We start from the raw sequence: 12,009 nt of genomic DNA, 5'->3' as shown, positions 1-12,009 counted from the left end.
GCCTTTTCTCCTGTTTTTCTCTCTCATCATTTCACACACCGCCAATTATTGCCAACGTCAGTGTTTCTAGCGGTGCAATTAATCCATGTTCATTGGCAGTTTTAGGATTATCTAGAGTTCTCCAATGATCCGCTGTCATGAGCGGTTAACTTCACAGTGAGACTTAGTACGAGCAAAATCACCTTACAGGGAAAATATATTTTTGAGATGATCGCAAGTGTGAGTTTAGCTCAGTGATTAAAATATTTATATTTCGATACGTCGCTTACTATGTCTATGCTGCTGTGTGTTATATTGTGAAATTTTCAGAAAACCAAATTCCATGGGTTAATGTAAGTTTTGTGAGAGAAATTAAATACTATTCAACAAATAATAAGTCCTCAAAGTATATGGCTTGAGGAAGACTGGAAACTGCTAGGTTTATTCAGTCCAAGTTACGTAGAAGTTACCTTAATCTCACCGCATGAAGATAAAATACAACGTGGATATAGAAAAACTTTTCTTATAATGAAATATGGTTCAGTTTAGAATTACCTAGATGTTGCACCCTTGCAGGTATTATCTTTCTTCTGGTTTTGAGACTTTGCTGATCACCTAAACTCCCCGATTGGAAATTGCCGACATGTATGCCCTCGAAATGATTCAGTAAGATGTTTCCCGTGTAAAATACTAGGAATATAGTCGTATAGTCGGTTAGGGACAGGTATTAGCAATATATACAATATTAGTTTTTCATGTATGTGTGTTTTTTTATCCACGTTTTTTTTAAACAGAGGAGTAACCACATATCAAGGCCCGGAGGCCACGCGAGGATAAGGCTCATTAAGTGTGCAGTGATTATGGGATAATATTGTAGTAATCATTAGTAATGAAAATTTGGTAAATTGGATTACTTAAGGGGCGGTTCATCAAGAATTTGTTTGAAGATAACCAAGTTGTAGTCAGCTGGGAAGCAGGCAGACGGAACAGAGTTCCACAGGCGTGCAGTTCTAAGAAAGAAGCTTTGTTCATGGAATCTACGATCTGATTTAGGCACAGTTAAAATTATAGACAATGGTTTCAGCTACAAGTGTGTTTTTCGTGATAGATTGGCGAGGAGGGACCAGAGATTGGAGCTCAGACGAGCACTTGCCATGGAAATAATGGAAATAACGATAAAACAAAGACAGGCTCGCAACGTCTCTACTGTAGGAAAGAGATTGCAGGGTAGAGAAATTGCACCCCCCACTAAAACACGAAGTCTATTTTGTACTCTCTCAAGGTAGGATAAGCTGCTTCTAACAGCTCCTGCCCAGATGTGGCAACAGTACTCCATCCTTGGACGTACTTGGCCTTTATATAAATATAGAATTGCATCGTAAGTATATGTTTTGGTCTTGCGGCAACGTCAGTGTAAGGATAAATATTCAGCCGGTCGCAAGTTACCATTTATCTCAAATTTGAATGCCGTATTCTATGTTAGCTAACACACCATGCGGAATGAGTTAGGATATGCATATTTCGTCTTTTCAGGCGGACACACGGCAAGCTGTCGTACAGGGTTCAACAAATCACATGAACAGGGCTTCGCATCTTAAGCTTTCATTAGACGACTTATTTTATTTCTGTTAATTTATCCGATCGAAAGGGGGCTATAAATAATTATTTAATATGTTTAATTACTAGACACATACGTATACGTTTCATCCTTGCAGAATCATCAGGTTGATCATCAGGTTGTTCAGCATATCGCATGATTCGAACTCGAGGTACGAATAACCTTTTAATTTAAATCTTAACCAATGCAGCAAATTAAAACTATATAGAGAGATGTCTTCATGAATATATATGTACGTTAATTTAATATATATATATATATATATATAGTTAGTAAAACTGGTAATTAGTAAAAACCTGAAGAGAGTGCTCAATACTATTGCAGCGCAAATATGTGTTTTATTTTTTATTACCGTTTTATCTATTTGGTTACATGTGTTTCGGATGTTGGACCATGTTTATGATCCAACAGCCTCGTCAGATTTTTCTGTAAGGTCTGACGAGGCTGTGTGATCTTAAACATATATATATATATATATATATATATATATATATATATATATATATATATAATAAAAAATTACAATTAAATTTACCAAAATGATCCAAGATGGTAAAATTAAAGTAAATTATAAATATTAAAGAATTAATATTTATAAAGTTATCTCAGCCAGATGTAAAAGCTCGACAAACCCAAATAGGAGATAGAGCTTATAATACGAACAAACAGTTAATAAAACATGTTAAAAACACTTTAAAATGAGTTAAAAACATATTTAATCTGAAAAGGAAACACTTGATAAATGGATAGTCCTGAATCCGCGGAGTTTCGAAGAAATACTTTCTTTCTCATCAGAGGGTATGAATTAGCAAAATGCTGGATCGGATTTTGCATGCAAAAGTATTTGATGAAACAACAAGTAAGTCAAAGATCTTACCTGAAAACAAAAAAAGTGAAGCAGAAGGAATATGGTGAAGAAAAAGGAGATTACACATGAATGGATAGTCTGGTGGAAGTTAAATAATGCGGTGACGGTAAAATCCAAATATATAACTTCAAGAAAGTTAATTGAATTTCCATTTGCACAAGTAAAATCCAAGGAAATCCCGTAATTGGAAGAAGATGATCCATAATAATCCAAAGGCAGAAATCCATGGAAAAATTCACAAAAATGTGTACAAAGAAAAAAAGGTAAAAATTCCAATAATATTAATAAAAGAAAAGTAAGATATGCTTTTCACTCTTCTGCTGAGATATAAATATAATATAATATAATATAATATATATATATATATATATATATATATATATATATATATATATAGTGTTGGGACTATTAATCGGAATCGGGAATCGGTAAAATTAGAATTTTTTAAATATCGGAGTCGGTATCGGAAAATATGCATAAATTTTCCGATACCAAAAATGATTACTTTAAGTTTAGTTTTTGATTTGATTTTGTTTAAAATAGAAATTTTGATATATTAAAGCAGAATATAATAGATCGATAAAAAAGAACGAATATATATATATATATATATATATATATATATATATATATAGATACGTAGACAGAAATATAATTTGATAAGAATATATATATATATATATATATATATATAATACAAGTATATATATGTATATGTAACAATGTATATATATATATATATATATATATATATATATATGTATAATAGAAATAATTATTCATAAATCATTCAATCCTTATGCATATTATACGTTGTTAAAAGAGAGGAATTGTGCTGAAAACTGAAAGTGGGAAGAAATGAGAGATAAACAAAATCGTATAAATAGAGTAGGAAATACATATTTATATATATATATATATATATATATATATATATGTGTGTGTGTGTGTGTGTGTGTGTATATGTATATATATATATATATTATAATATTTTTAAGATAAATATTAACAATTATTTTTATACATACGGGAACTTGTGTATCATACTTACGTAAGCATCAGTGTAGGAACTGATAATTATTCGAACTCAGTCACAAAATTATCCTTTATGTCGTAGGTAAACATTCTACCTCCAAGCCACCGATAAATGTTCAAAAAAGCCCGCAAAACAATATTCAATCAAACAGTATGCAACGACAAAACGTCCGAATATTGCGTTTGTATTAAATAATTATATCAATATAGTCACCCTTTTAAACAATGTTTCACACAACATGTGAACAGGAACTTGGCATATACGATATTTTGTAAGAGAAAGTGTTTTTAATTACGCTAATTAGTTTTAGTTGAGAATATTTTAATTCTCTTTTTGTTAATATTCATTTTGATGTGAACTTTATTTTAATAGTTTTTTTGTGGTATTTAACGATAGACCTTTTTTTTGTTATTTTAATTCAGGTGAGATTTGCAACCTATTCACAACATACCTAATATAATGGCTGACCACCCCCTCCAAAAAATGACTCACAGTCTGTTGTGGAACGTGGCGGGAAATGGTTACTAACATTCAATGCAACTAAGACTACGCTTCTTATCTTCAGCAACTACAAAAACCTTCTGAATCAATAATTGTCATAACAAATAACACCGGAAGTGACAGCCATTTTTTCGAAGTCCTTGGCCTTGCATTCAAACCTCCATCGAGTTATCTTATATCAATTTACCCTAAACCAACGTTTACGGGGCGGTAAAGACATTGGAGTTCATTATGTCCTAACAAACGAAAGTATAATTTAATCTGAACCTTAACACATCATACCCTCATGATTTGTTCGCAATCTAAATTGGATAAAGAACTAAAAACGATCACCAATAATTTGTCCTTAATGTGATTAACTCCGTCATAAAAAGGAAAATAAACAATTTTTCTCAAATAAAAACTAAGATAGCGGCTAAGTGCCCATTTTACATTCGCTTACCTTAGAGACAATAATTATAAAATTTGCCAAACAGATTAGCTCAATCGCTGAGCATTGTTCTTTTGCCTCCAATTTACGTGTTGTGTTTTCGACATGGCCATTATTGTCATCCTCTCGAAAGGGCGTTTTGCACCCCCTATCATATGAATAATGTAATTTATCAATTTAAATGTAGTTGCAGTGCCAACTACGTTGGCATAACGAGCCTTAGGTTAGATGGTCGCGCCCAACAATATGTGCCCAGCAAAATCAGGAATGGAATCTTCCGACCAACGGATATTTTGAGTAATAAGTACGGTTCCGTTATAACGGACCATTTGCTTAAAAACCCGCGATGTGCAATGAATTTCAGCAGTTACTCATTTTCTATCCTGAGTCACGCTAATTCGTTTTTTTCATCTGAAGGCCTTGGAGATTGTTCACGTCCGTTTAGAGATACCTCCTCTCTATAAGTAAAGGGGTTGTCTTTTGTGTTTGGACGTGATTAGTCTGTAAAGCGTTTCTTCTCCATTGTTAATTATAATAACGATAGATTTATTTTAGTCGTTCCTCCATTTTTTTTTCTTTCCGGTAGTTTGGTTTTATTTTAGTCTTTCCCCTGTTTGAATTCGTTTCCCGATACAAAAACCCTCGATTCGGTTTTGACAAGTAAGGGCGAAACCCGGTCGGCTGACTTTACCCCCTTATTTATGTAATTTTTTTTTCCAACCTCCATTAAATATTTTACCTTCGCCACCATTTTTATAATAGATACAAAAACTCAGTCTTCCTTTTTACCAGCTCTAATAAAGTGTTGAAACCTTAAAAAATAATTTAATGTGTACGTGCGCACGCGCGTGCGCAAAAGATTTGATGTAATAAGAGATTATTATAATCCTTTACATTTGAAGAATATAACGATTGTCTGTTGAGACATAGAACATCTCTTAGGATCCACCCACAGAAATATATCGATAGACCTCGATAAGAATAGAACAATAAACATCGGATTTGCATCTCATAAAGGCAATAATAATAATATGCAATTAAACTAATACCTATTTTCTTTGATAAACGAATCGTAGAATATACAGAATCAAAATTAAATGTAATGCACGACAGGAAAGAGTTACGGAAAACTATCAACGGGAAGTTAATAAAGAAAGTAATCAGACGACGGTAAAACAGTCTTTCAAGAAGAGACCAAGAGCAATTACATATATCATGTTGACGTCGTTTAGATAACAGGAGTGTGAGCGGAGTAGGATAATCAGTCTGGCATCTAACAATATTAGGGAGCAGATCAAAAGTTCCAATATCATCATAAATAAATAAATCGTGTTTTTTATATATATATATATATATATATATATATATATATATATATTCTTAAGTAGGCAATAGATCGATTTGATTGAAAATGGGTGATATCACCGATTTCGAAGACAATAAAATATTGGCAATGTGGAACAATTGTTGACCTTCATTTAATCCCGAGCAACGTCCGGTCTCTTTGCTAGTATATATATTGTATAATAAACAGATATATATATATATATGTTTATTATACAATATACCTCTATATATAGGGGTATATTGTATAATAAACAAATATATGTACATTATATATATATATATATATATATATATACCTCAAATGACCTTGTAACGGGTGTTGTAACCCAAAATCCGGTTTACGACTTACGGCTGCGCATGCTAATATAAACATAAACCCATAACAGTGTAAGCAAATAAACACAAATAGCTGGACCGGTTTCTTTCGAACAAACGGACGTCCTTAGAAAAGCGAATATCTTAAATTTATTGAATAAAAAACTACAAGATATGGGAAGCAAACGCAAAACATGATTACAAATAACACGTATAATCACCGACCTATTTCATATATACGATATATATCATACTAAATAATCAACGCGACAATAAAACGTATTTTACTGTGTACGTTTTCAGCGTCCCAAATTTTCTTTTCGCGTTTAAATTATCCAAATAAACAATTATTAGTACTTTCTGCTTTTTTTACATCGTTCATTTCCGTATTACGTTTAAGTTATTTTAACGCAATTTTCTTACAAATAAACTTGCTTTAACCCGTTGACAACCGTAAAAGTATTTTACAACGGCGATTTACCCACCGCCTTCCTTGTTTATAATTTATTCTCCATTTTTATACACCTTTCTTAAAAACATTCATACATTTTCTTCTTCACTACCTACATAAATATCATAACGATAGATTTATTTTAGTCGTTCCCCCATTTTTTTCCGGTACTTTGATTTTTTTTTAGTCTTTTTCCGTTTGAATTTTTTCCCTGCACATAAAACTCTCGATTCGGTTCTAAAAAGTAAGGGCGAATATGTTTTTTTTAATTGCGTTATAAATAACCAACGCGACAATAAAACCTATTGTTTTACTGTGTACGTTTTCAGCGCCCTAATTGTTTTATTTTCGCGTTTACATTAAAATATATATCAAAATTTGAATTTAATTTTAAATATTATGGTATTTGTTCAGTGCACATTTACCTATAAGTATGGCAAACCACTTATAATTCAATGGTTGTAAGTTTGTTTGTTTTTTCAAAAATAAAAAATTATAAACAGAACGACTCATAGAAATCTATCTATATTCTTTTTTCATTTTAATATGCGTCCATAGAAATGTTTCTGTCATGTCAAAAACCCCTATTTTCTTTACGTCACAAGTGTCACGCTCATACATTAATTCCATAGCTAATATAACCTACTGACACAACGGGTTACGGGTAGTCTAGTATATATATATATATATATATATATATATATATATATATATATATATATATATATATATATATATATAGTCTATTTATTATAAAACATACAAACATTATATATTTATTATACAAAAATTATATATTTATATATAGTCTGTTTGGTTGCATATGTGCATATCATGTTTCAGTGGAATAATATACCATATAGGATAATTCGTCAAATTTGTTTCCGAAAAGTTTAGAAAACAAGTATGGAGAACTTTCGTTTATTTTGAATCTCTAAGCCCATATACAAAAATCTTATACAGTCATAATCGATCGTACACTAAACCTGACTAGCGTAATAATTAATAAATAGATTATATAACATCTCTGTCCTACATTGAACACTTTAAAAATCACGCAAGTTTCATTTGATTTATATCTAGGAAACCAACCGGTATATATATATATATATATATATATATATATATATATATATATATATATATATATTTGTGTGTATGTGTGTGTGAGTGTACGTGTGTGTGTGTGTGTGACGTGAAGAGATGAAAATTTTTAAATATACTAGCAGTGAATCATACTTTGCTTAGTCGTAAAGTACGCTTAAATACGATGTTTTAATTTATGAATATTTCGTATGTATTATTATAGAGCCAATTCTCCGTATGAAGTAAATTATCATATTTATGCGTATTTTACGACTGGGCAACGCCAGACAGCCAACTCGTAAATATATATTTAGATTTAAATAAAACATGCGCATATAAAGATACACACACATATATACATACATACATACAATTATATATATATATATATATATATATATATATATATATATATATAATTACTTCATTTAATCACATAAATTAATATACGAAAGTATAAATTTATATGTAAAATTTAAGTATTTACTTCAACAGTGCTCAATACGTACGTAGAGCTAGGTACAAAGTTATACAATATATATATGGCGATTAAGCTACACAGAACATTCCGCGTTTCATCTACGCAAGGCATAAGCCTGATGAATACTAGCGTGGATGAAACGCGGAATATTCTGTGTAGCTTTATCGCCAAATATATTTTATAACTTACTATATATATATATATATATATATATATATATATATATATATATAGAGAGAGAGAGAGAGAGAGAGAGAGAGAGAGACCTTAATCTCATAAACTTAAACGGCTCTTAAGATAATTTTGTCCGTCTGAAAGCGTTTACACGACCAAAAGTTCCTAAGTTGTAATTGATATTATTCATTTAGGCTCAACAAGCTATTACAGATTCTATCGACCAGTTTACCACCTCCTTCCCGAGGTTACTTCGGCTTGTTACACCAGCCGTCTATTCTTTATAATTCGGAAATCTCTTCCTTCGCCACCCAACCCATCTCATCATCTCTCGGCAACAAATCATAGTACCTGTCCGTATACTTACGGATAAAAACCGCTTTCTAATTAATTTAGTCAAAGGTTGTCTCTACTCATTTGGCAAAGACGTGTCCTTCTGCAATTTAGAGTTTTGATTTAAACGAGACATCTGCATCTTAACGCGTTCGCCGGCGATAAAAGACCCCGCTCGCAACATGTGCATGATTGCGTCTCTGCCTAAGACTGAGTTTAATTATATATTTATATTAGAAGAATCCACGTCCCATGAGGAGTAAAATAATCTTTGCATAAATAATATCACTTTTATGTCACTTTATAAAGATTAAAATCGATGTATAATAATACTAAAACCTATGTCTAGGATCCTTATTCCAGTTCCGACTCTATTACATGATTTTCGATTGATGCCACATCAAAAGCTTTAGAATAAGCTTAAATAATAATAATAAGAAGAAGAAATTGAAATGCAAGGAATCTAGCTTAATCGAAGTTTAATGACTAGGGATATGACAACAGCATATTCTCTTCATTGTTTTGACTCTCGGGTGTGTATCCGTTGATATCTTTTATGCTTTTATATGGAGTGATTTGGTTCTCAGTTAATTAACTGGCAAAAGTATTCTGTATCGGATATATACTCGGGAGTAAAAGCAATGAAAAGAATAATATCTTGCCATAGCCCTACTAATGATTATGAATCGAATTTAATGCAAATCTGAAATATTTTCAAATAGGAAGCCGTACTAATATAATTCCACAGAAGAGTTTTTAAAGTTAGCTTTATAACTGAAATTTGCGGAATTTTTCTTACTTGATGATGATATTGTTAAAATTTCAAAAACATTTTAGCTGCCCTAATATTCAGGAAGAGTCCGGCACAATCACATTGACACACCGGTTGTCGCTAGATCCTGAAAATCAAGCAACGTTGAGCCTGGCCACTATTAGATGGGTGACCATTTGGGAAGGCTAGGCGCTGTATATACCTTCTGGGAAGGTCGGACCTGGGGCCAGCATCCTCACCCCGAAAAAAAAAACTCCTCGCTACAAAAGCATCTACAAAGTTTTGGATGGCTTTGGTCCCTCCAGGGGCTCAAGGCTATGGGCGAATGGAATATTCAGAAAGGGATTCCACCCTTTCTTTTTTTCTTTGTATAAATTAAGTTAAAGTAAATTAAGTCGATATTATCGCGTCTTACGCGTAGTAGGTCTGATCCAAATTTCAATAACTGGTTAATTAGTCCATGAGCAGATTCTGTATATAAAACATACTCATAGTAAACTTTAGATAATTGGAAATAAATAAATTCCAACAGCTTTGACGATATGCAGTTTCGATAGTCTTTCAACATACCTACGACTCATAATTATAATCACCGAAAAAAAAACCCTTCAATCCAGGACCTTCGTGCTCACACACACACACATATATATATATATCACAAAGATAATATAAATATTGCCTTAAAATTAGTATCTATCAAGATAATAGAAACTCCCATATGCTAGATAAAGAATTAAAGAAATGGGGAATATAGATGAAAATAAATTTGTATAAATTTATTGAGCAATCAAATTCTAACAACGAAATTATAAAAATTAGTAATATTAGTAGTAGTATTCCTAGCTTGAATTTGAAGAATCCGTAAATATTGCAATTCATTCATTTTTATTTTTATCTATTACTCTTATATATATATATATATATATATATATATGCATACACATATATATATATATATCTTCCTATATACAATATATATATATATATATATATATATGTTCCTTACATACAATAGATACGTATGCGTATAGAAAAATAACTCTTCAGAAGGTTTGATTGATATATTACAAACACACAAGATTTCTTATAGAGATGAAAAATAATAGAATCCCAGAGTTTAAAATACATGTAAAAAGTATAAAGTTAAGCATTGAGGTTTAATTGTTTCTATTAATAAACTAGCATGGATGCCGGCGTTGTCCGGGTGTGTTGGGCAAAAAAGTAGTAGTAAGAAGGGGAAAAGAACGTGAAAGAAACGGGACGTCTTTGCTGTTACGACCACCGCCAAACCGGAAGTTAAGGCTAGACAATCGAACAGAGGGGATGACTTTCGAAAATATCGGCGAAAAACGCTACCCCCTCCCAGTTGAGGGTGAAGAAATTAATGTTTTTAGCCAGTTTTTAGCCGAAAGTTTTAGGCAGACATGCAAACATACATACATACATTTATATATTAGTAGCTCAAATTTTCGACCCAAACCTATTAAAAGGCTTGCCCTTTCTATGAATACCCTTTATGTAAAATTTCAAATGTTTAGACAGGAAATTGTCTGAGTAATTTGGTAGAGACTGCAGAGGTTAATTTTTTTTAACTTTGACCTCTATTACGACACCTTAACATTTATTGTTTAGGGCAAACATCAAGTTATTAAGTTAGATCCATGTCCAAGGTATCTATATCTAAAATTTCAAATGTTTAGACCCAAAATTAGTGGAGGAGTTTGGTAGAGTTCTCAAAGGTCAAATCGTTGAACTTTGACCCCTTAACAGCCAAATTTCTGGCCGAAAATGGATTACAAAGATTTTCGCAAATCTCCATACTCTATATATCAAATTTCGAGTCTGCAGACTGAAAATTCACAGAGTTATTGCGTAGGGAAATGTACACACACACACACACACACTTTTACAGATATATAGATGAGATGTCTATGCATAATCGTTTTGCAGTATTCGCGAAATAACATAAAAAGTTTTTTTTTAATTTTATAGTTATCCTTAGTATAAATAGACATACACACACACACACATACACACACATATATATATATATATATATATATATATATATATATATATGACTACTTCATTTACTCACATAAAATTAATATACGAAAGGGTAAATTTATGCGTAAACTTTAAGTATTTACTTCAAAAGTGCTCAATACGTAGGTAGAGCTAGTTAGTAAGTTATAAAATATACGCATAAGCCTGAAGAGTCCTAGAGTGGATGAAACGCGGAATATTCACTGGTGCTTAATCACCATATATATTTTATAACTTACTATATAGATATATATATATATATATAGTAGTGTGGATTTTACACCAGAAAAGTGTATTGTGTGTTGACAAATTGGTCTATACTTTCGATGATGAATTGTCTGTATTGATGTAATATTGTAACGTTATATACACGTGGTAACATGTAGGAACCCATCCTAATGTAGAATCGGCAAGAGAAGTGGACTTCGACACGCTGTTTCAGATTTTAATGGATATTCCTCCTTCTCCCGCCAAACCTGACTTCTCTTTATGCATGTGACGTTACCCACGTGTCTCAAACCTTATCCGTGATCCTGAACGTGATCGTCGGTCTGTGTACTCATTCTTTTTAT

Source organism: Euprymna scolopes, chromosome 9 (assembly GCF_053919585.1).
Source record: "Euprymna scolopes isolate OS-2025 chromosome 9, ASM5391958v1, whole genome shotgun sequence".
NCBI lineage: Eukaryota > Metazoa > Mollusca > Cephalopoda > Sepiida > Sepiolidae > Euprymna > Euprymna scolopes.
Note: the sequence above shows the minus strand (reverse complement) of the source record.